Here is a 27071-nt window from a genome sequence, read left to right on the forward strand (position 1 = left end):
ATGTAGAAGCATATGGAAGAAGAGTCTGCTCATCTCATGGCAGTCAGGAAGCAGAGAAAAGAGAGGAGGCATGGGGACTAGATTTGCCTTTCAAGGGCACCCTTCAATAATCTGCTTCCTTCATTTAGGCTCCATTTCCTGAAGCTTCCACTTCCTCCAAACAGTCCATTCAACTGTGAATCTATGAATTTATTAATACATAATGAAGCCAGAGCCCTCATCATGCCATTACTTTCCCACCTCTGATCACTGCAATATAAGGGTAAAACCTTTGACAAAGCCAAGTGGGAGATATTCTAGATCTAAACAATAACACTATGTATTGGGCAAATTCTATGTGCTGGAAATATTGGACACTCTAGACAAAGCAGTGAGAACCACAAGCAAAAAAAAATCTGTACTTTTTTAAAGCCTGAGGAAACAGACAAGAAATGCGTAAAACAGGTGGCAAAGTAGGCTCAAGTTTGGAATGGAGATAGGTGGGAGGGACATTTCAGTTTCAGGAGGGTGTAGGGAAGCACTCTGAGTGGCTTGACACAAAGAAAATGGCAGGAGGCTGCTTGGTTATGTACGAGGAGCATCAGGAAGGCCAACATAGCTGAAATAGTGGTCAGAGAGGCTGACAATATGAGTCAAAGTTCTGTCCCTGTAATAGATACCTGACACAACTCAACATATAGCAAAGAAGGGTTTGTTTTGGTGGAGAGTTTCAGGTCTATGGTCACATAACCCTATTGTTTTTGGAAAGTCATGGCAGCCATAAAACCAAGAGAGAAAGAATAAGAGACCAGACTCACAGCCTCAGTGACCTAACTTTCTTGTACTAAACATCAACCTCTTAAAGGTATCACCAATTCCCAATAATGCCATGAGTGGGAACCAAGCTTTTTTGTTGTCGTTGTTGGTTGTGGGGCCTGAACTTTGGGCCTGGGCATTGTTCCTAAGCTCTTCAGTTTAAGGCTAGTGCTTTACCACTTGAGCCACAGCACTACTTCCAGCCTTTTCTGCTTATGTGGTGCTGAGGAATTGAACCCAGGGCTTCATGCATGCAAGGCAAGCACTCTACCACTGAGCCACCTTCCTAGCCACGGGGACCAAGCTTTTAATACATGGACCTTCCTGAGATATGAACTAGATCCAAATTACAGCAGAGAAGACATGTAGATTAGAGAGTTAAATGTGGCAAGGCAGGAGAAGCAGATTATACAGGGACTTGTAACTATATATATATATACCTATATAGGTGCATCTGCATTCACAGATGTGCAATTAGATATAGATGCACACACATAAAGACATGTCCATACATAATAGAATATATATAATCTGAATTATATGAGAAGCTATTGGGCAGTTTTGAATGGGAGAGATCTATAACATATTTAATTAGATCAGTCTGAGGATTGCATAAATAATAGATGAACTATGACAAGGGGCAAGAAGGGAGAGCTCTGAGGGAAGAGGGCATAACAATGACCTGGATCTGCAGGTACAATGGAGCTGGCAACATACGGCCATGTTGTAGATTTATGTTGAGGATAAAAAGTTGCCAAGTACTGGAATGAGGAACATAAAATAGAGGGCTAAAGAATGACTAGATGGCTGAACAGGTGAACAGCTGGAGTTGATACTATTGAATAAGAGAAGTCTTTGGGAAGGACAGATTGGAGGAAGGATGACAGAGAGAAGAATATGAGCTCTTACTTGGAAATGTTTAGGTAAAAATGTGTATTAAAAATCAAATACCAAGAGGACATCAGAAGAAAAATCTAGAGTGGTTATAATTCTTTTTTAGGAATATACCCCATAAGTAGATAAAATTATGAGCATTTGTTCTACATGATAGATGCTAGTTTTGTCTTCAGTGTCCCATTTTACTACTCCATGCATGATGACTTTTTGCTTTACTACATTTGTCTGTCTGAAGTGTTGTGAAGCTATAGTCCATGTAGTCCTCTCTGTAAAATGTCTAGTTATCGTACGTTATCTAATTACCATGTATCCTTCATGAATTAATTCCAACTCAGCCATTTTCTCCTTAGTTCATAATTATAATAGCTTCAAGCCGCCACAGGCTTGTGAACACAAGGTTAGACGCTGTTAGTGTGGGGAGATACTACCAAAGACAGCTTTTTGTATCCCCGCCCAATTTACATACTCGTAATCATTTATTTTTTTATTTATTTGTTGTCAGGTCATGGGGCTTGACCTCTGGGCCAGGGCGCTGTCCCTCCGCTCTTCTGCTCAAGGCAAGTGCTCTACCACTTGAGCTACAGCTCCACTTCTGGTTTTCTTGCAGACTTTCCTGCTCAGGCTGGCTTTGAACGGCAATCCTCAGATCTCAGCCTCCTGAGTAGCTAGGATCACAGGCGTGAGCCACCGGTACCCAGCTTCACTTGTAAAATTTTTACATATTCTTTAAGATTGAATTTAAACACCAATCCTCTCTGGCAGAGTCTTTCTTGGTATCTCTGGACCATGCTGATTGCTTCTTTTTTAAAACATATTTCCATCACTTTGTTATCTCTGGACAGTATTGATTGCTCTTGTTGTGAGCTTTCATCCTTTCTACCATGAGACTATAATCCTCCAGAAGACAGTGAGTAAATTTTAGACATTTTTTATATGCATGGTGGCAGTTAATGACACATAGTCAGTGTTCAATAAGCAGTTAAATGAACATGTCCCATTTGTGCTATAACACAACAATGCGCTTTTCATTTGGACAACTTTTATGTTGAATAAATTACAAGTGAATAATTTCATATGCTATTTAACATCTAGGTGACTTTAAATGAAAGATGAAAAGATCTCTCCACTCCACTTTGGACTATAAAATAGCCATCCAGGTTTTCATTTCATTTGACATGATTTTAGTTGGCCAACACAGATTGCATCTGAAGAGCTGTCAGACTTTATTCTTCACAGCTGCTCTTTGGCAAGACTCACATCAAAGGGCTTTTGGAAATTTATTCTTGTGGAGACTTTCTGGCTCTTCATATTAGTTTTGAATGAGAATTCAGGGAGAAATTAACTCTGTGGTTCCATGGTGTTGCTACCAAGAATTATTGCTGTGATTTTCTGGGCTTAATCTTACACTTGTTTCTAGGCAATCATTAGCCTAAGAATTTTGGGCCATTGTATGTTTTATGTTAATTCTCTTTATGTTTATTTTTATTAGCAGGTCTTTGTCTAGCTGTTAAATAACTTTTATATAGGACAATGCGTTTAAGTCTCTTTATTCAGATTTAAAGTTCAGATTTAATTAGGCAAACATGCACACTTATTCTTAGGCCAACAATCTTTTTAAATCTTATGTATCAGGGATTGTTTTGAGTGTTAGCAGTTAGTTAGACCATGTTTCTTCCTCTCATGACACCAACATTTTAGTGATGACAACCCCACAGACAAATAAAATAATTTCAGATAATCATGTACTATGTAAAGGCAACTATACCAGGTGAAGGTGACTGGAACCAAGTATATGCCTGTCAGAGCATTGTGCAGACTTAATGAACCAGCACAGGCATCTGCCACCAACTGCTGGCTGGTTCCTTGACTCAGATCACAGTTTTGGTTTCTCACCAGTTGCTACACTACCCCTGAATTCCTTCTATCTTGTTCTCTTGGGTTTTGTACGGTATCTCAGAAAGCTGACTTATACAGACTGGGCTTCCTGTCTTATGGCTTCTGGCTATATTATGAAAGTACTGGCGGGTGATCAAAGAGTGGAAAGAAGAAAAAGCTGAGATATTTACCCTCCCTTTTCTCCCCATGGTGCTGGCAGCCCAGTATGACTTGATGCCACAACTTCAAGATGCTGGCACATCTTCTGTGGCCCAGCTCTTGGCATCTCTCAGCACTTCTTGCTCCCTTCATGTTTAAGGAATTTAACAACTTTGGACTTGGATTATGCTGCATACGTTTCTACAAATAAGACCTTCATCTGAGTCACTTTACCTCAGTGCTTTAGGGAGTGTCTTCTGTTTCAAGACCAGGAATGATATAGTTAAAACCTCAGGCTAATATCTCTTTTGAACACAGATGAAAAAAATTTTACAATGAAATTTTAGTGATTTAAATAAAAAATATTACCTCCAAGTGGAATTTATTCTAGAAATTCAAGTCTGTTTTTATATTTTAAAGTCAATATAAGTTACTAAACTGATAATCCAAAAAGAAAAATAAAGTGGATCCTATGAAAAGATCATGAAAATACACTTAGACAAGTTCTAATATCCATTCCTGATGAAAATTATCACAAAACTAGAAGGAAAATCTTCCTCAAACAATAAAGAAAACACAGTGCATCTCGTATTTCATGAGATTACTGGATGCTTACACTGTAGGCTTAAGAGTGGAATATTTTTGTTCACTTGTTCACCCAGAGTCATCCTTTACCACTCTATTTTATGGTTTTCATTTCATTGATCAGCAGGTTTGCCTTTCCCCAAGCAAACTTTCCAATAACTTCTAATCTGATTCAGCTTTTAATATAGAGTGCCTAAACAGAATCAAAAGCAAAAACAATTGCTCATCATAATAGATAGATAAAATGCCTTTGACAAAACTCAATACCATTTTTTCCAATTTTTTTATTGTGAAAATACCATACAGAGGGGTTACAATTACATGAGCAAGGTAATGAGTACAATTCTTTTTTCTTTTTGGGTCTGGTCGTGGGGCCTGAACTCTGGGCCTGGGCACTGTCCCTCAGCTCTTCAGCTCAAGGCTAGCACTCTACCACTTGAGCCACAGCGCCACTTCCAGCTTTTTTCTTTTTGCTTATGTGGTGCTGAGGAATTGAACCCAGGGCCTCATGCATGCACGGCAAGCATTCTACCACTAAGCCACCTTCCTAGCCCCCTAATGACTACATTTCTTATCAAGCATTGTTGCCTCCTCCTTTGTTTCTGCTTTCCATCCCTTCCCATCTTCCCCTCCCTTGCCAAAGTTGTAAAGTTCGTTTTTTGACATAACGTCTTGTACATCTCATTGTTGCAATGGGTCCACAGGTATCCCTATTTAAACAATTTGTTTTTTCCCTTCCCCTCCACAAAGTATACCAACATCAAATACAGTGAAAACAGGGGTTATATTGTAGGGGAGGGACATACAAAGCAACAAAAAAATCATGTTACAAATATGTTAGAAACAATTGCAAGAAAGAAAAAGCATTTGAATCCTTATCTTGGATTTCATTTCGCTTAACATCAACTTATCTGATTGTTTCTGCTTGTCTCAGACATATACTAGTTACTGAAAATAAGGGAAACCATGGGACCTATGTTTCTTTGGGCCTGGCTTACTTCATTTAATATAATTCTTTCCAAGTCTTTCCATTTCCTAACAAATGGGGCAATGTCATATACCACATTTTCTTGATCCATTCATCTACTGAGGGGAATCCGGTTGGTTTCATATCTTAGCTATGGTAAATAATGCTGCATTAAACATAGTCGTGCTGGTAGTTTTAGTGTTGTCTTGTTTGTGATCATTTGGGTAAATGCCCAAAAATGGCATTGCTGGGTCATAAGGGAGCTCTATGTGGAGTCTTTTGAGGAACCTCCATACTGCTTTCCAAAGTGGTTGAACAAGTTTACATTCCCACCAACAATGAAGTAAGGTTCCCTTCTGTCCACATCCCCTCCAGCATCTGTTGTTATTAGAGTTCTTGATTATAGCTATTCTAACTGGGGTGAGGTGGAGTCTCAATGTTGTTTTGAGTTGCGTTTCTTTTATGGCTAGGGAGGTTGAGCATTTCTTCATGTGTCTATTGACCATCCTTCTTTCTTCTTCAGAGAAATTTCTCTTTAAGTCTTTAGCCCACTTATTTATTGGGCAGTTGTTTCTTTGAGGATTTGTTGTTGGTGGATTTAATTTTTTGAGTTCCAGGTATATTTTAGATTTGAGACCCTTGTATGGCTAGTGAAAATCTTCTCCCAATCCGTGGGCTTTCTATTGATCTTGCTAGCTATGTCTTTTGCCATGCAGAAGCTCTGCAATTTCACGCAGTCCCATTTGTCCAACCTTTCTTTGATTTGTTGTGATTCTGGGTCTCTTTTAAGAAAATTTCAGCCTGTGCTAAGGAGACCTAGGGTTTCTCCTATTCCATCCTGTAATCTTTTCAGAGTGTGTGCTTTGACTTCGAGGTCTTTGATACATTTGGAGTTGATTCCAGTGCAGGGCGATATATAAGGATCTAGCTTTAATTTTCTACAAGTGATTAACCAGTTTTGCCAGCACCATTTACTGAAGAAGCTTTCTTCCATTCTATTTTTTTTAGCTCCCTTATCAAGGATTAGATGACTATAGGTCTGTAGGTTCATTTCTGGGTTTTCAATTTTATTCCAGATTGGTCCTTAGGCCTGTTCTTATGCCAGTACCAAGCTGTTTTGATTACTACGGCTTTGTAGTAGAGTTTGAAATTTGGTATTGATATTCCTCCAGCACTGTTCTTTCTGTTAAGGATCGTGTTTGCAACTCAAGGTCTTTTATTGTTCCATATGAATTTTTGGATTGCCTCTTCTATTTCCTTGAGGAATGCGGTTGGAATATTGATAGGTATCGCAGTGAATTTGTAGATAGCTTTGGGAAATATTGCCATTTTCATGATGTTGATCCTTCCAATTCAGGAGCATGAGAGGTTTTTCCACTCTCTAAATTCTGTTTTGATTTCCTTTTTCAGGTTTTTAAAATTTTCATCATAGAGGTCCTTCACTTCTTTGGTTAAGTTAATTCCTAGGTATTTTATTTTTTGTGGGGCTATTACGAATGGAGTTGGTTTCCTGATTTCAACCACTCTTTGCTCATTGTTGGCATACAGAAAAGCTATTAATTTTTGAGGGTTAATTTTAGACCCTGTTACTGTGCCAAAGTTTCAAATCAGCTTGAGTAATTTGGGAGTAGAGTCCGTGGGATTCTTTAAATACAAGATGATGTCATCTGCAAAGAAGGAGAGTTTTACTTCATCTTTCCCTATTTGGATCCCTTTTATGTTTGTCTCTTGTCTTATTGCTGTAGCTAGGCATTCTAATACCAAATTGAAGAAAAGTGGAGAGAGTAGACATCCTTGTCTCGTTCCTGAGTTAAGAGAAAATGGCTTTAGTTTTTCACCATTAAATATAATGCTGGCTATCAGTTTGTCATATACAGCCTTTATTGTATTGAGGAAGGTTCCATGGATTTCTAATTTTTCCAGAATCTTCATCATAAAGGGGTGTTGGATCTTTGTCAAATGGTCTTTCTGCATCCATTGGGATAACCATGTGGTTCTTATCTTTGCTCTTGTTGATATGATGAATTACATTAATTGATTTGCATATATTGAATCAGCTTTGCATCCCTGAAATGAATCCTGTTTGATCAAGGTGTATGATTTTTTGGATGAATTGTTGAAGTTGATTGGCCAAAATTTTGTTGAGAAGTTTTGCATCAATGTTCATCAAAGAAATGGGTCTATAGTTCTCTTTCTTTGATGAGTCCCTGCCTGGTTTTGGGATGAGGGTTATGATGGCTTCATAGAATGAGTTCGGTAGTGAACTTTCTCTTTCAATTTCATTGAAGAGTTGAAGGAGTATTGCCGTGAGCTCTGCTTTAAAGGCCTTGTAGAATTCCACTGTAAATCCATCTGGTCCTGGGCTTTTCTTAGATGGGAGATCTCTTAGAGCTGTTTCTCTTTCAGTGCTTGATATGTGTCTGTTAAGATGGTTTAACTCATCTTGGTTTAGTTTCAGCATGTCAATATTTGGTAGGAAACGGTCCATTTCTGCCAAGTTCTCAAACTTATTAGCATAAATGTTTGAGAAGTATTCCCGTATAATGTTCTGAATCTTGGTTGTTTCCATTCTCAACTCTGAGTTTATTTATTTGGGTGTGTTCTCTTCTTTTTCTGATAAGATTTGCTAAGGGTCTGTCTATTTTGTTAATTTTTTCGAAGACCCAACTCTTTGTTTTGTTGATTCTTTCTATGTTTTTTTCAGATTCTAATTTGTTTAATTCTGATTTAATTTTATTTCTTTCTGTCTACTGGGTTGGGGTTTATCTTGCTGCTCTTTTTCAAGGAGGTCCAGATGTCTCATTAAATTGTTGTTTTCAGATCTCTCTAATTTGTTGATGTAGGAACTCAGAGCTATAAACTTGCCTCTGAATACTGCCTTGCTGTGTACCAGAGATCTGGTAATTTGTGTGTTCATTTTTGTTGAATATCATGAACAGTTGAATTTCCTTTCTAATCTCTTCCATGACCCACTGGTAATTCAACAGTGTGTTGTTCAGCCTCCATATGTTACACAACTTTCTTTGGTGGCTTTTGACATTGAGTTCTAATTTTATTCCCGTGTGGTCTGAGAGAATAACTTCAATGTTTCTGAATTTGGACAAGTTTGCTTTGTGACCTAAAATGTCATCTATTTTGGAAAATGTTCTGTGTGCTGCTGAGAAAAACTTGTATTCTGATGCTGCTGGGTGAAATATTCGGAAGATGTCTGTTAAATCTAGTTGATCTATGCAGTTGCTTAGATCTGTGGTTTCTCTGTTGAGTTTTTGCTGAGTTGATCTTTCTAGTGGGGATAGTGCTGTGTTAAACTCCCCAACAATTAATGTCTTTGGATCTATGTAAGCTTTGAGGGAAAGTGGTGTTTCTTGGATAAATTTGGGTGCTCTGTTGTTTGGCGAATAGATATTTCGAACTATAATATCCTCCTGAAGGAGAGATCCCTTAATTAGTATGTAACGACCTTCTTTATCTCTTCTCACTAATTTCAACTTGAAGTCTATTTTATCTGATATTAGGATTGCAACTCCCACCTGTTTATGGTGAACATTTGCTTGGTAGGTTTTATTCCAGCCTTTCAATTTCAAAATGTGTTTGTTTTTATGGGCTGAAGGCTGGGCTGGGTGACTTTTTCCTGGGTGGAATTGAGCCTGGCAGGTCAGGTCAGGTTCCTGTGACCTGCTAATGGCTCCAATTATTTCCTTCCAAGGCCTGAATTGGAACTAGCTGCTCAGCCTGGCCTTTGTCAGTATCAAAGATGGAGATCTCCAGTGGTGGGGGAGGGGCGGCCTTCCCTCTTCTGCTCCCTGAGAAGGAGTGAGGATGTCGGGCTTCTACTCAAGCCAGAGTCTTGGTTCCTGGGCCATCTCTGCTCTGCCATCTGCAGGATAAACATATCTGCTCCTTCTCAGTTCTTGCTGGTGTTGAGTAGAATCTGCTCGCCCACTGTGTCTGGCACCTTTGTCCCAGACTCTCTGTTGTAGGTATGGCTGCTATGGCTGCAGCCTCCACAGCTGCCGCTATGGGCAAGTGCTCAGATCTGTCACCTTGCGTGGATTTTCCTTCTATGGCCAAACTCTCTGTACTGTGATGGCACACTTGGTGTGATTCTCTAGCCTAGGACTGTTCAGTGGAACATTAAAACTGCTTTCTATGTGAGAGCTTGTTTAGCTTATAGCTTCTCCTCAGCCATCTTCCTCCGAACTCCTCAATACCATTTGTAATACGATTAACTACAGAGAATTAGATGATGACTATGTACAACAGGATTATAGTCTACATCATCCTGAATTGGGGGGGGGGCAGCAGAATTTCCTCTAAAATCTAGAGACAAATATTTCTATTCTCACTACTTCCTTATTCAATATGCTACATGAAATGGTAGTCCGGTGAATAAGGCAAGAGAAAGAAATAAATGTGATTCAAATTTAAAAAATGAACCAGTACTTAAAATATCCTAACAAAACCTGTACTTAAAATATTCTAACAGAAGTTATCTTCTGATAAATTCAGCAAAGTGTATCAGCATTAACAATTCAACCTGTAAATACCAGTAATGAACTTCCTGAGAAAAGATTTGAGTAAACAATATTAATGCGCCCATTTTAACTAGTCTGTGGAGCATGATGGTATACCCCTGACATCCCAGCTATATGGGGAGCATATATAAGAAGCCTACAGTCCAGGCTGTTTTAGGCATAAATTCAAGAACCTATCTCAGAAATAACTTAAGCAAAATGATTTGAAAGGCGTGGCTCAAGTGGTACAACACCTGATTAGCATGTGTGAGACTCTGAGTATAAATCCCTCCTCATAAAAAAGAAATAAAGTAGATAATGCTGGCAAGAATGTAGAGAGGAAGGAAACGATACACACTGCTGGTTTGAATGTAAATTAGTGCAGCCACTATGGAAATAGTATGGAACTTCCTCAAAACACTAAAATAGATCTATCATATGATCCATGTATACCACTCCTGGGTACATAACTGAAGGAATCATAAAAGAAAGATGCCTGAGCACTCATGCTTCTCATGACATTATCCAAACAACAAAGTTATAGAATCAGCAGAGGTGCCTAGCAATAGATGAACAAAGAAAAGGTTGGATATACAATATTATTCAACCACAAAGAATAAATTTATATCATCTTCTGGAGAATAGATATGACATAAGACAGACCATAAAGATGAGAGGGAAAATATGGCAGAAAGTAGAAGGGGTGGATTAAGAAAGGTTTGGGGAATGAGGAGGAAAGGGAATCATAATGGAGATTAGTATGATGAAAGTATACATATATGCATATTATTGAAATGTCAAAATGAAACCCATTTTTTCCAGTCAAGGAGTGGTAATAATAAAAAAATTACACCAATTCGCTATAAAGTAAACTAACAAATAAAACAATGAGCATCTATCTACATCTAACATAGCAACAGTACATCCAGACTGATAGTCATCCTGCTCAGGGCTTCTTTATCTGTTGGGTATTTTGATGAAATTTTAACTGTTGGCACTGCTCTTGACCCTTGATGTTTCAGTGTTGAAACCGGATTCCTGAGATTTCTTACAAGAGACTATGATATCCTTCCCCCAACCCCAAATCTATATATTATTTTGTTGAAGGGTAGATGCTGAGGATCAAACCCAGGGCCTCGGACACACAATGTATTTTTTTTTTTTAATGTTGTCAGTAGTGAGGCCTGAACTCTGGGCTTGGGCACTGCCCCTCAGCTCTCTAGTTCAAGGCTAGTGCTCTACCACTTGAGCCACAGTGCCACTTCTGGCTTTTTCTGCTTATGTGGTACTGAGGAATCGAACCCAGGGCCTCATGCATGCAAAGCAAGCACTACATTACTGAGCCACCTTCCCAGCTCCACACAATGTAATTTTTATACCTCTAAACTATATGGCATATTTTCAGTCCAGACTTTTAAAATATAGAGTCTTGTTATGAAATCAGCTGTCTTTGAAATCGGATATCTTCTAGCCTCTAACTTCTTAGTGTTAAGATTACAGGTGTGTGCCACTATGCCCAGCAATCTATAAATTCTTGAGATTTAAGTCTAGGAAGAATCGTCTCCATGGAAAAGTATTTTGCCCACAAGTTATTGGTTATTCCAACAATGAATAATCTAAACTATTTTTTTTTTTTAGTTTTAAAATGGGAAACTTTTCCCTCCCTTCATTTCCAATTAAAACATTTTTGGTCAGATCGGCAAATCATTTGGCAAGAATACACTTAGAGTACTCATCTCTTTCCAACAACCATTCATAAAGAATGTTAACCTGTATTCTATAAATTCCGATTCAGTTCTTTGATCTCATGCATGTATGTAGACATTAACTTCCTCATAGATATTTTCCACTTAAATTCTATTCTTTAGTTTCAAGGCCATGCCCCAAGTCTTAAATTTTCTACCACAACCATTTGCTAGTATCTGAGAAGATTCCTACTGACTCAGAAATCCTTGTGGGGATTTGTAGGACCAATGAAGCTCACCCAGTAACTCAGTAACTCAGAGAAACAGTTTTCTCATATTCTGTGGGGGATTAAAGGTAATGACCATCTATTCACAGAATTCTCACCATTTCTTGCCAAATATAATTAGAATATGTCCAAAAGATATACTATTTCTCTTGTAGAAAAATCTAAGCACTCACACTGACACATAACAAAGCTTACTGCTCAGAGCTTCTTTTTTCTTCCTTGGTGTGTTTTCTTCTACGTGTCATTATCTCGTCACTCTCCAGGTGTGGCTTCAGACAAGTGATTGAATTTCTTCCTGTCCTAGTTTCTCCATTTGAAAACTGTGTCAAGTAATAATGATCATGCTTGTGCTGGGACTTCAAATGGGTAATAGAATTTAATCAAGTATTAAAAACAGAATCTGGCTCATGATAAGTCCTCAAAGATGTTTCTATTATTGCTGATGCTGATTTTTAAAATTGTACTTGGCACTCTCTGCAAATTTATATGACTGCCTTCCCCTGAGAAGGAATCATAACTTCTCTTTTATATCCTTCCGGATGTGGCAAAATGTAGACAGGGGTTTCTCAAATGCTCTTACTTTAATTTTCACTCCCAGATTTATAAGTTATAATTGGGACACTGACTGAAGGCTTCTTGCAGGAGGGCAAACAACAGTATCTCTAGATCTGTCCTCAGGAGCTGTTGCCCGCTGGGCTGTTCCAGCCACAGTATCTCCCTCTAGATTAAGAAAAAGACAGCCTCTCTTTTGTCTGCTCTTGGCTCTGAGAACTCCTTTTTCTACCCACTTAGACATTGCTTTTCTTATTGCTCCCAGTTTGACCCAACTGCTTTGATCTGTGAGAGCTTCCATGTTTTGAAGACAGGAGATTCATTTGAATATATTCAGTATGATCTTTAAGTGACATATTCGTCTCACATTGAGACAAGTAGACACAAAAGAAATTGCATAAATGCTTTAAAATGTCAATAATTTTATTGTAGATACATTCCATGTTCAGATGAGTTGCATTGGAAAACTATTCACAAGTCCAACTGTGTTCTCCAAGAATTAAAAAAAAATCCATGGTGGATGAGTCTACATTCTTAGAACCTCCCCTCCCTTTTCTCCATTCATCTCCTCTTTTCTCTATCCCTTCCCATTCTTTTCTCTCCTTTCCTTCCTCTCTCCTCTCCTCTCCCCCTGCTCTTTTCCCTCTTCTTCTACCTCCACTTCCCTCCCTTCCCTTCCTCTTTTCTCCATTCCCCACCCCTGTACTTCCCTCTTCTCCACCCATCTCCCTTCCTCTCCTCTCTCCTCTTTTCTCCTCTTCTTTCCTCTCTGCTCCTAAACTCAGGGCCTTGAACTTGAGCCACATCCTAGCTCATTATTTGATTTGATTGTTTTTCAGATATCATTTTAAATTTGCCCAAGGCTGACATTGGCCCGTGATTTTTCTATTTAAACCTCCTGAGCAGTGGGAATACAGGTATGTACCACAATCCCTGGGAGTCATAGGCAAACACACACACACACACACACACACACACACACACACACACACACACACACACACACACACACACCCCAAACCCTCCTAATACAATATATTTATTGAGAGCCTAGGACAATTCAGTCTCCTTACTGGATCACCTACCTGAAATGTCCTGGAATGCTCAGAACAATGTTACATGTCCTATTAGCTTACATCAGAAGACGACCCTCTTAAAATAATTGTTTTTATGTCCACCCTGTAGATCCTTCAAGTGAATCACTGATTATCCTAAATAAGAATAAATTACACTCACCTACCCTTGGGGACAAAATCCAGAATGAACTATCCAGAGGCAGCCACGATCTGGACTATGGGTACTCTAGATGCAACATCTTTCTTGACCTCCTCTTTCTCCTTGTTCTTTTCTTGCTTCTTCTCCTTTTCTTCCTCCTCCTTCTCTTTTTCTTCCTCTTGTGTCAACACCAGGACTTGAATTCAGGGTCTTGTGCTGTTAGCTTTTTCACTTAGAGCTGTTACTATACCATTTGAGCCATGCCTCCATTCAAGTTTTTTCATAGTTAATTGGAGATAGTAACTCAAGGACTGTTCTGCTCCACTTGCTTTTGAACTGTGATCTTTAGATCTCAGTCTCCTGAGTAGATAGGATTTTAGGTGTGAGCCACCAGTGTGGCTTTTCCTGACTTCTGTGGAGAACTGTGAGGGTAGAGAAGGGGAGACATATGAGAGGCCAATAATGACCATGGAATAAAACAATGGGATCACATTTATTTTCTCTTTATGTACTTCAGTAGAGAGTCCATATATTATGATCAATCAGTTAAATCAATACAATCAATCTATATAATTCTTGTCACAGTTCAATAACTTGTTATAATTTAGTATATAATGCAATTATAATTCCTATAACTCCTTCTTGAACTATATAGTCTCACTGCTTGATTTTTAGTAGGAATGTCCAGGGATGGACACAAATAAAATGCACTCTAGAATTTTTTTCTCTCAAGAGGCTTTATCCTGTTCTATAGGCCACATATGAAGGTTTTCCTTTATGTCCTTGTTCCTAGTTATCTTCATTTTCCCCTTAAGTTTTCTACTTCCCTCTCATGGATTTTATAATAAATTGTAGACTTTGTCACATATAATAATCGACAGCATCACAGAATTCTAAAATCAACAGGACCTCAGGGATTAATTTATAATGTGGTCCTAAGGTCTTCCACACCTTTGTACGGCTTGGTTCTCACTCCCAGACATTCTGAATAAATTGACATGCTTGTCATCTTGTCACTGAGACTTTTGGAAGCTCCTTAGGTGACTGCAATGTGCATCTAGCTTGGAAACCATTTATCTAGTGGTAACATCCCTTTCTTAGGAAATATTACAAATGCCCAAATTTATAGGAGAGTCGGTTTTTATTTGTGCTAGTTCACTTCCATTGTTTCAATACATTTCTTCTAAATGAAATAGTGTCAAATGATAGTAAATTTAAAAATTCAGGTCAATATTTGTGGCCTTAGTCAGATATGAAATATACTAAATCTATACTAAAGAATAAAGGGTCAGGTAGTTCATTCAAAAGGAAAAAAGTCTCAGTGAGTACAATGCTTTTTATTTTTATTTATTTTATCTTTATTTATTTTTCAGTGCTGATACTGGGCTTTAATTCAGGGCCCAGAAACTGTCTCTTAGCTTTTTCACTTAAGGCTGCTGTTTTAATTGAGTCATAGCTTCAATTTCTTTTCTTTCTTTCTTTCTTTCTCTTTTTTCTTTTCTTTCTTTCTTTTTTTTTTTTTTTTGGTGGTTAATTGGAGATAAGAATCTCCTGGAGATAAGTCCTGTGATACTGGCTTTAAACCTGGGGTCCGGGATCTCAATCTTCTGAGTAGCTAGGCTTACAGGCAGGAGCTACTGGAACCCTGCTATGTACATTATTTGATTATTATTAAGCATGTGACCTTATTTGACTAATGTCAATAAAATACTATTGAATAAGAATGAGTATTTGGCCAGAGAAACATATACTTCTCAATCCTGGATTATTAAACAGTAGTTTGGAATGCATTGACTTTTTTTTTTTTTTTTTTTTTTTGGGTCCGGTTGTGGGGCTTGAACTCTGGGCCTGGGCGCTGTCCCTCAGCTCTTCAGCTCAAGGCTAGTGCTCTACCACTTGAGCCTCAGCGCCACTTCCGGCTTTTTTCTTTTTGCTTATGTGGTGCTGAGGAATCGAACCCAGGGCCTCAGGCATGCAAGGCAAGCGCTCTACCACTGAGCCACCTTCCCAGCCCTGCATTGACTTTTTATATGATGCTCTACTATGAATATCATTTTATAAACTAGAAAAAGAATTATGTTCTGATAGGTACCGAATATTCTTCCATACTGATAAGGAAATAATTCTTTAGAAAAACTTGGTCATTTAGCATACCCAAAATAGTAACAGGAAGGTCATAAGCAAGCATCATAATAGCAATTTGAAATAACAGAACATTAAATGAAATTTAATAACCATAATGCTATTTTATGGCCCTTGGTCTCAGGGCTACCATTAATTCCTGACCATCTGACCTCATTGTTGTATATGTCAAAGTAATGAATGTACAGTTGTTCTTCATTGTCATTATCATTACCACCCTCTGTCAGTACCTCCCAGGTAAACATCAATTATCAGTGCTTTCCTTTCTGTTGTTGTTTTAAAAATTATTTTATATTGATAGCAACAACAAGTCTTTTTTGGGGGGGGCGGGGTCCAGTTGTGGGGCCTGAACTCTGGGCCTGGGCGCTGTCCCTCAGCTCTTCAGCTCAAGGCTAGCACTCTACCACTTGAGCCACAGCGCCACTTCTGGCTTTTTTCCTTTTGCTTATGTGGTGCTGAGGAATCAAACCCAGGGCCTCATGCATGCAAGGCAAGCGCTCTACCACTGAGCCACCTTCCCAGTCCCAGCAACAAGTCTTTTGAAATTTTGATTTAAAGATAAAACTTTGACTGAAAGTTGAGGCATCAAATCTATATGAATATTACCCATAGTCTTTCAATGTTGCTTATGCATTAAAAGACCCATAATTTAAAAATATATATTGTGGTTTTTCCAGAATAGCTTTAGTCTAGAAACTAATAGCAGAATATATTCATCTGAAATTATATATATCGAATGTGCTAATTTGGGGCTGAAAATGTCCTGGTGGCTTTATACCATTAAATTTGGGTTGGTGTGTTATACCACAATAATAATGAGAAACAGTACTGGACAGAATGTTTTGTTTCCTTGGGGAAATATCTGTTCTCTTTAACTTCTCTGTCAGAACACCTCCTGTACTCTCCCTTTGAAAACATTAACCATCATAAATTGTGTTGCTTAGATGGAATAATGATAATATTTTGTCCTTTTGGCTGAAGTGGTTTGTCTAAGCAAAACAGGGAACGTCTGGCCTGTGGGTCATACAAGGCCCTCCATATCACTTGATAGACGACAAGGCAGACATGTGTGCTTCTTGATAGCTTCCCAGCACTGTCTTCCTGTACTGGTAATTTTATATGGCTGCTAATGATGTTATAAATATTCTAATAGTCCTTAGTAGAAAAAAGGTTCCATATTAGATGGCACATAACCCAACCAGAGCTAGTCTAGTTTCAGTTCCAGAACTCTGTTAACTATAGCTGGAGGGAAGAAACTCTCTTGCTATTTGGTCAGCAAGTCTACTCCCCCTCAGCATGAAGAAAACCTTGCTGCAGTAGAGAGAAGAAGGGAGAGAGAATTGACTGCGCTTGGACCTGTTTAGGTGTCAAGTTCCTGTGAATTTCCTAGGCCCTACAGCTCTTCCTTTGATTCTAAGTGCTATCATAATATCTTTGCAATAAATTCTCTTTCCCTACTCCCCCTTCTCCTCCTCCTCCTCCTCCTTCTCCTTCTCCTCCTGTCTTCTTCCTCTTCCTCTCTCTCTCTCTCTCTCTCTCTCTCTCTCTCTGTCTCTCTCTCTCTATGTATGTATAATCTAAATTCAATTAGGATTCTGTCACTTTTTTTTTCTCTTTTTTTTTGCCAGCTTGAACTCTGTGTCTTGGTGCAGTCCCTGGACTTTTTTTGCTCAAGGCTAACACTCTACCACTGAGCCACCTTTCCAGCCCAATGCCATACTTCTTTTTTTTTTCTGAATACCATATTTCTGACTTGCCAATATCCATCCTTTGTCCCTCCTTTATGAACCCTGCCCATTATTACTTTCTCTGAGTTTTATGTCTGGGATAAATTTATTATCATTTGTTTTGAATCCAGCTGTCAATTTATTTTCAATAACACAGGTGATTATGTAGAGGCCATTAATAGAATAATCAAAACCCACAGAGACAACTCACAGGGATTGATCCCCAATATCTTATCTACCATAAATAAAGTATAACACGCAAACAAGTTGAAGGTCTTAAAGAACCATTTGAAAAAATGAAGTATAAGGGAAAAAATGTATATTTACGTTAAATCATATTAAATTTTTTATATTTCTTTTGAGAGGAAAATGACCCTCATGAATATGACAGACTGGCTATTTCTTACTTCCTCTATGGATTGTTAGAGTTTGCCTCACTCGGGGAATCTGAGCTAATAAGATAGCATTTCTGGTAAAAAAAAATAAAAAAGAGTAGTTAGAGATACTTGATAAAAAAATAACACTTAATAATATTTTAGGTAAAGGCAACCATTTAGAAACAAATCTCAACACACTGATTTGTTAAACGTCTTAAAAGTTCAGGAATTTTAGTAAATAACATGCATTTTTCTTGCTAATATCTTATTGATAGCCATTCTTTATAGGTATGTGTTTAATTGGTCCAGATTCTTTTGGTTAGCCATGACTAGAATCCTAGATAAATTCTTGCCTACTACCTAGGAGTCTCTCAGGTGGTTCTTCTCTCTTTGTTTTCATGCAAATGCACATTTATGAAGTAAATGTTCATTTAATAAAAACTTACATGGAATATAGTTCAGTGCTAAATCACATGGGTATTAGTGTGTATTAATTGGCTCTAGGCATATTCAAAACAGGATTTAGAACAACTTATATTAAACATTCTTCTTTTAGTTTGACCAAATGTTATTTTTAAAATCTGTGTCTAAGCGCAGGTGGCTCACGCCTGTAATCCTAGCTATTCTGGAGGCTGAGATCTGAGGATCGAGGTTCAAAGCCAGCCGGGGCAGGAAAGTCTGTGAGACTCTTATCTCCAATAAACCACTAGAAAACCGGAAGTGGCACTGTGGCTCAAGCGGTAGAGCGCTGGCCTTGAGCTGAAGAGTGCAGGGACAGCACCCAAGCCCAGAGTTCAAGCCCCACAACTGACCAAAAAAAAAAATCTGTGTCTAGTTGCAGAAAGCATTATCTGTATTAGTTATAATTGCCAGATTGACACTACAGAATTCAGGGAAGTTCTCACTTGTAAACACTGAACATAGTTAACATTGTATCTCAGTTTCTACCATCCCTGAAGCATAATCAGTTTATTAGGGACATTAAATATTATAGCATCTCTTCTCTGTTTAAGAGAATGATAAACAAAACTAGATTTTACTTTTAATCCTTTGTCTATGCACATCCAGCAATGGAGAATAATCATTCTCCCTAGATCATTTATATAACATTTATTTCAGAGATCTTCCTACCAGTGATCATTGTTTTGCTTAGGAGTATTTCATATTCCTATCCTTTGATTCATATTGAGATTTACTTACACCCTCTCTCCTTTACTATTGCTTTGAAAATTATTCTCATTAGAATGAAGAATAAGTGTTGTGGAATTTTTTTGAAACAACTCTAGGAAGTTCATATAGATTTTAAAATATTTTGCTTGGACTGAATTTCTGATTCAAAAATCCTGGGCTAAAATTTTTGAGAGCTGCATTTGTGATTCAGGTGCTGATTTGAGGTTTGTTTTGTGGGTGCAGAATAGAAAAATAAAACATTTACACCTGAAAACATTTTAGCTTCTGCATGAAATAGTTATTTAGTTCAAATAAGCTCTACAATTTCAACCATTTTAGAAAACTGACAAAAGCAAGATAAACAGATTCTTATAAAAGTAGGCCACTAGATGAAACCTGAGGGGACCAATAATTGCCGTTAAAAAATAAACAACAGAGGTATTCTCAAAGTCTGTTAGACCAATTGCCGGATATTGAAGATAATAAAGAAGATGTCAGAATTGAAACTTATCAAGGAAGTGAATGTGGGTAAGCACTATTTTCTGTTCTCAAGGTGCTTGGCTATCTTTCCTATTCAGCATTCTATTTGCATCTGTGGGATGATGTTGGTGAGGAACACTGTGCCATTATGATCGAATTGTGTGTTCTGAGATTGCTTTATAGATAAGAAAATATTATACTATGATACGTTGGACCTGTCAATAATCAACAGCTCTTAGGAACGGATGTAAGACAGAAATTGCTCCTTAATAAAAATGAGTTACAGGTGAATAGATTTAGAAGCGCTTTCACTGTGGTTACAATCCACAGCTGAGCAAAGTTTCTTGCTGAAGGAAAAAGAAAACACCAAATTGTTAGCAAACTGCAAGCCTGATCATATCTAATCAAGATCTGAGATCTGGTTTAGATATTCCATCCAGCCTTCAGAAACCACACAGTAGTTAGTAATTAACTACTCCCACTGCCCTTCTGGCAGCTCATTTAAACATATAACAGCATACTTCTCTGAATCTATCTTACCATGCTCTAAAGTCATAGTCTGAATTCTGTCCTCTTGAAAAGGACCACTACTTGCTGTTTTCATTTTACCTATTGACGTTAAAATCCTATCGCCATTTCTTCTCTAAGCAGGACAATTCAGGTTCGTGTAATCTTTTCACATGGGATTTCATTCCACCTTAATCTTTCGGAAACTCTCTTCAGGCTCTAACAGTCATTGGATGCACTAAATTAATGAATATGTCTCAGTATGGCAGGAGTCCTTGTTCTTTATTCCTTCCACTGCTCACTTTCCTAATACTGCTATTCTTAGAGCTCTATTCTCATCCACAGGTGAAACGAATGTATCTGAGAGTTACCTGCAGGACAGTCTAATGGATGGGTCAGAGATGTTATTCCAGTGTTAACAAGAAGGTCCTCCCTTGCCCACTTCCTCCCTAAAATTTGCTTCTTTCTTCTATAGTAGATAACACTTTACATTTACAAGTAGATAAAGTTTTATTATATACTACATAGAGATAATAAAGCAAGCTGACTTTATCTGTATAACATTATAAATGCTTGATAACATTATAAATGCTTGATATAAGACCTGGAAATCATGTGTATGATAGAGGACACTGGTGGAGTACAATAGGACTTGACAAAATGTGAAATTTGACTTTGCTTATTTCATCAGTAAAATGTTCAATAAAAGTACCGGTTTTCTTAAGTACATAAGTACTTTTATTGACCAATAAAAGTACCGGGGTTCTTAAGTATATGATCTAATGATATATAACCAATAGGCGTGCCCATTGGTGAGTACAAAGCCGGGGAGCACGTGAAAGATATCCAGAAAGTATGGTTAATAGGAGCTAATTCTCAGTGCAATCTTTCCTCTGGACAAGAAAAAGCAAGATGTTTTGTTGGAGCAACTTATGTGTACTCATGTAGGAAAGTTTATTCTTCACATATAGAGACAGGCACACTCCCAGTATGCTTAAGGACATACATTGCAAGTTTAAAAATAATGAACAGGACCTGGTGTGGGGAAGATAGAATTATAATGAACAAAGAAAATTTACTCTAGACAACCAAAATAGAGTGAGTCAAAGCGATTCCAAGGTTTTGGCTGTTCCCTCTGGTGGGCCAAAGGTTTTGGCTGTTCCCTCTGGTGGGCATTAACCTGAAATAATGACAACCAAACTACTTTGAAGGCATTACCATAGCCATTTCAAGGGACAACAGCACCCCTATCGCACCTATAGGAGTTTACCCCCAGTAGTGTCTGCCTAGCAGCTTACAGACTAAAAAGTTGCTGAATCTTGCACTGCTGTACTTAGCCATACATACAATTATTCTTAGTTTATCTTCAAGATGACCAATATTTTACCTGCCCTTGTGCAGTATACTGATTATCCCATCCTGTGTTCTTTGTTTCTATTGAAATGCTTTAAATTTCAAACATTTCCTTTGGATTCTTAAAGTAATGCTTATATAACCCATCTTTTCCTATAGTATTCCTTTTCTACTATATATCTATATATCTATATCTATATCTATATATATTCATCAAACTATTATTTTAAATTCCATTTCTGATTATTGCAGCATTAAGGTTTCCCAGGTGAGTTAGATTTTGATGCTTGTTTTTAATCTCTTCTCGTTGTGCTTTTATTCTTATAGTTTGGTATGGCGTGTAACTTTCTGTTGAAAGCCTGAATGTATATATTAGGTATACGAACTAAGGTGGAAAAGCCTTTACCATAAAGGTTGATAATATTCTGGGCAGGAATTTTGCTATGTTTAATGCCTACTGCAGCTACAGATTTCCAGATCTTCAAAGTCCTCTACTCTAGAGTTCTTGTTTTGACTTTCCTCTTGCCTTTGGGCTTCCCTGTGTACTTCTAGGAAGAGTTTTGGCTATTGTTCAATATTTTTATCTGGAGCCCTGCTGGTGTGGTGGTGAACCAGGTATCTCTCACCTGTGAACTTCTCAATCTCTTTTTCTGACTGTAGCTTTTATGTCTCTCTTTGGATAAGGTAGAAATGCTTGACTGGGTAGGAAGGTAAGGTTCTTCCTTCAGCTCTGGGAAAAAGCTTTGGTGGTCTTTTGCATGTTGAGTGGGCCTTGATGTTGATATCACACCAAGCCTTTTTCACATGAGTTACTCCTTCCTTCCCCCTGATGGAGTCATGTAGGTCTTTCTCAGATCTTCACTATGAGAAGGGTAGTGGGGTTCTTGAAGGTAGAACCATGAAGTCCTACTTGATGACTATGTCTCCCACTGTTTCTTGTTTTCATGTCTGTCCCCTTTCAGCCTCCCACAAGCCATCAAAATCATCATTGAAGAGATCAACCAACCAAGGATTTCAGCAGCTTCTGATCTAGAACCATAGGTTTAACTGAGACTTTTTGAGCTCATTGCTTTCCCTTCACATTTTGGATTGCCCTATAAGCCCAGAGCTCTGATGAGTCCAAGAAAAGCTATTTTCATTGAATTTCAGTTTGTTCGACTTTTTCATGTTGCCAGGACAAGTTTTGACCTCCTAGCTTTTTTCATTTAAGTGCAAATCAGAAGTCTGTATTATTTATGCAACATTTCTTTAATGTTTTTATTGGCATACATCCTAATTACTTTTCCCATGCATTCTCCCCTGTCAACATGGCTTTTTTAAAAATTGAAGTGACCATCATTTGTTCACAATTACACATAAATCAAGTATGACTGTAGAGGAGTTGAAAAAGTGAAAACAAGACAAGTTGGGAAAGTAGAACCCTAGGATAAGTTCTAAATACTACTGACGGTGCCCTCAAAATATAGACATCTTCTTATCCATAAGGTGCTTACCATAAGGTGCTATATTAAAGCTACTTTGGTGGGGCTCAAGCTGATACAACCAAAATGTTACAAAACTATTTTTTTTGTTAGTCATGAGGCTTGAACTCTGGGCTTGGGCGCTGTCCCTCAGCTCTTCAGGTCAAAGTGAGTGCTTTACCGCTTGAGCCACAGCACCACTTCTGGTTTTCTAGTGGTTTATTGGAGATAAGTGTCTCACAGAGTGTCCTTCCTGGGCTGGCTTTGAACCATGATCCTCAGATCTCAGCCTCCTGAGTAGCTAGGATTACAGGCATGAGCCACCATCTCCCAGCATAAAACTAATTTCTTTTAGTTCCAAAAATGTTTCTCATTTTTCTAACTAGGATTCTTTGATCTGCCCCTGCTTACTTTTCAAAAAACACATGCATAGAATTTATTTGCAAACATATACTTACCACCTCTTAAGCCACCCATAGGAACAAGCTGAGGGGGCCTTGGGTGACTGGTGGCAGCTGTCACTTTGCCCAGTAAAAGTGGCTGAGAGGAACTTTGCTGAGGTTCTATAGAACCACACTGTTTTTGGAAGCATGTTGTTGCTGAAGGAGTCAGGAGAAAAGCTTTGACTCAAGCAATGGACCCAGTCCAAGGCACACACTACCAACCAAATAGCAGAAAGAAAAGGAAGGGCTCCTTCTATTACTCCACCCATCCAAGTTTTACTGTTGTCTCAAACGTGCATTATGTCTGACTGTACACTATCCTCAGGGCTGAGTTCAAGTCTCACACAAGGGAAACCATGTTTTTTGGCCTGTTCTACTGCCTCACTGTGCAGGCCCAAAGGACAGGCCCTCGAGACCCACCTGACTGATGGAGACCCACCAGGGGCAGAGGCCTTCTCAACTAGCATCAACAGTACCTGAAAAGATCACTGCAGACTGACAGAGGCTACCACTCCTGTTTTAGGAGGAGCCACACAGATAGAACTTTACAGCCTCTGCTCTCTGTACTATACTTTCCTGAGTCCCTAGAGTGTTTGTACTTTTGCATGGCCTACAGAGCTCTCTGACACTACTACAGAATACACTGGATCAATTTCATTAATTACATTTTTTTTGCCAGTGTGGGGCCTGAACTCTGGGTCTGGGCGCTGTCTCTCAGCTCTTCAGCTCAAGGTTAGTGCTCTACCTCTTGAGCCACAGCACCACTTCCATTTTTTTCTGCTCAGGAGGTGCTGAGGAATGGAACCCAAGGCTGCATGCATGTAAAGCAAGCACTCTACCACTGAGCCACCCAGTCCCATTAATTACAATTTTAAAAACACCTATAGGGAGCTGATACTACAGTACCAGATGGTAACAAAGTCAACACTACACAGCAAACTGACTCTTCAACATATCTTCAGGAGAAGTCAACTTACTAAGAAGGCTATCCTTAAAAGTGATAGAGATAACAAATTCACCAGATGTACAAATCTCAACAAGGACAAGCAATGCAGAGGATAAAATAACAGGATACCTCCAATATAACATAATAACTTCCTAGCAACAGAAACAAAAGAAGTCAATATGGTTGAAATCCCTAAAAAAAGTTTTCAAAAGAATAAGATTAGGTACCATTACCTCATACCTATAATCCCATTTACTTGGAACATAGGGATTGGGAGGACTGTGGTTCAAGACCAACCCAAGGAGAAAGTTAATAAGAACTTATCTCAATGATTTCTAGATAGGATTCCCACATCAGAAGAAACAAAAGCAAAAAAATTGGCAAGTAAATTATTACATCGAGTTAGAAAGCTGTTTCAGATCAAATGACACAGTCAACAGAGCAAAGAGACAACCTATAGAAGAGGATAAAAAATTGTTAAATATTGATGTGCAAATGGAAACTAAAGATTCTTTAGGCTTTAATTTTTGACAATTCTGTTCTCTTTATCCTATGTATGGTGTATTTACATGTATATCCTTGGAAGTGTGGTAGGAAGGGTACAGACCTTAAGGGAAAAAATGGTGAAAAGGTGCAGCAGTGGAGCTCACTGGACATAGATGAAAATGAACTATACAACTCTTAGGTGGAGACAGGAGGGAAGGACTGGGAGAGAATGAGGGAACAGATGTCACTGTACAAAGGAAATGTACTTAATATCTGACCCATGTAATTGTCATCTCTCTATACATCACTTCTATAATAAAACAGATATTCATCTGAATAAAGAGGCCAGTAGCCAGAATATATATGAAATAACAAACAACAAAAACAGGTATCAAAAAACAATCTTATTAAAAAATGGGAAAACTGTCTGAATAGCAGTGTCTTAAAACAAGAAATACAAAAGGCCAACAAGTACATGAAAAAATGCTCATCATAGTGTCCAGTCAAAACTACAATCTCTATCACTTTTGAAGTCCATGAAAAAAAAAACAAACATGAGAAAGAACAAATTCTGGTAGGAGGAAAAGAAGCACTTACATATTACTGGTGGAAGTATAAATTGTCAGAACCATTTTTGGAGAGCAGGAAAGAAGTTTCTCAAAAAGTGAGTATGAGATCTGTGATATGATGTAGGTCTCCTACTCCTGGGTATATGTCCAAAGGAAATGAGCTCAGTCACTCCAGCCCCCTTCCTCTGTAGCAGTATTCACAGTAGGTAGGATCTGTGGAATCAGCCTACGTGCCCAGCAATATTTGAATGGAGAATAAAATGGAAAGAATGAAAACCTGCTTTTTATAGCAAGACAAATGGACAAGAGGACATTATGTCAAGTGAAATCAACCAGACATAAAAAGACAAGCACGGCATGTTCTCTCTCATATGCAGAAGCTCAAAAAAGTCAGTTGGAGAGTAGAATAATGACTAATAAAGCTTAGGAAGGGTGTGCTGAGGAGGGGAGGATGGAAAAAGAGTTTGGATTTGATCAGTGTGCTGTATTCAGGTGTGAAAATGTATCACACTGAAACTCTTTTCTGTACAAATAAAAGTTCTTCAGTTAAGTGAAATACACTAAATACTTCTCTATTGGTTCTCAACATTCATTTTTAAATGCCAAATGAATTCTAAATCTATATTATTTAATAAATATTTGGATATACTTTTAAGGAAAAAAAAGAAGATATTAGAGGACAAAGAGGATATTAGTGGTTCAGACCAGTAATCCTAGCTGCTCAGGAGGCTGAATTCTGAGGGCTGCAGTTCAAAGACAGCCCTAGCAAGAAAGTCTCAGACTCTTATTTCCAATAAACTACCAAAAATATTTTTAAAAGACTGGGAGTGGAGCTGTGGCTCAAATAGTATAGTACTAGCCTTGAGCAAAAAAGCTCAGGGACAGTGCCTGGCCCTGAGTTCAAGTCCCTAGGATGAGCCCAAAAAACAAAGAAAGCAGAGGAAGAGAGAGGTGAGGGAGAAAGGGGGAGAGAGGGTAAGAAGAAAAGAAGGAGGGAATAGAGAAAGATAAAGAAGAAGAAAGAAAAAGGAAAGCTCTAACTTGAGAGTAATAAACAAAGAAAATGAAGAGCAAAAGGAATTTCAAGGCATCAAATAGTTTAAATACCACAAAATATAGAAAAATGGAATTATATTTAAAGAAAAGTAACTGCATATCCTTCCTATAGGATTTTATAATTATATGCTTATATACTATATATGCTTATATAATATATAACATAAAATATATTAAAATGTATACATAATATATACTAATATACACAATAGGTATCTCCAGGACTTTATTTATGCAAGCAACAACCTTCTCTTCATTAGTTCATCTCCTGATTGTGTTTGTTGGTTTCCCAATTGGTGCAAGGTGAACTCATGGCATTGTAACAATATGTCAATAATTTTGTGATCACTTCCATAGAAAAATAGGAAAATAATCTGACCTTTTTTCTGAGATCATTCTCCTGTATGAGACTGTCCTTAATAGGCTTTCTTTTATGAAACTAAACAAAACCCTTGCCTTTTGTTAGCAGTCTTTGGTCTCTTCTTGGGGTGATCCTATTTCTAGCTCAATATACTTGACTTTCAGACAACGGAGAAAGAGAAGTTTTCATGCTTGCTCCGTAAGGGCTTTGCACTAAGGGGTATATGGAGGTCTTTTCCTTTATGTGGGCAGCTAATGAAAATTCATTATTTAAAAACCAGAAGTGACAATGCATTTATTTCACTTGTAGGAACTGCTTGAGCAATTAGTTGCGGATGCTGAGAGTGGTTTTCTTCTGTTACCTTGTAGTAAGTGGATTCTGCCTGGCCTATTTCACACTTTCAAGTTTCAGTTGGTCTTTGAAAGAAGTTGGGTCTAGAGCTAATTTTCCCATGATCATTTCA

Source organism: Dipodomys spectabilis, unplaced genomic scaffold (genome assembly GCF_019054845.1).
Source record: "Dipodomys spectabilis isolate Male_0828 unplaced genomic scaffold, ASM1905484v1 ptg000140l, whole genome shotgun sequence".
In the NCBI taxonomy this organism is placed as follows: domain Eukaryota; kingdom Metazoa; phylum Chordata; class Mammalia; order Rodentia; family Heteromyidae; genus Dipodomys; species Dipodomys spectabilis.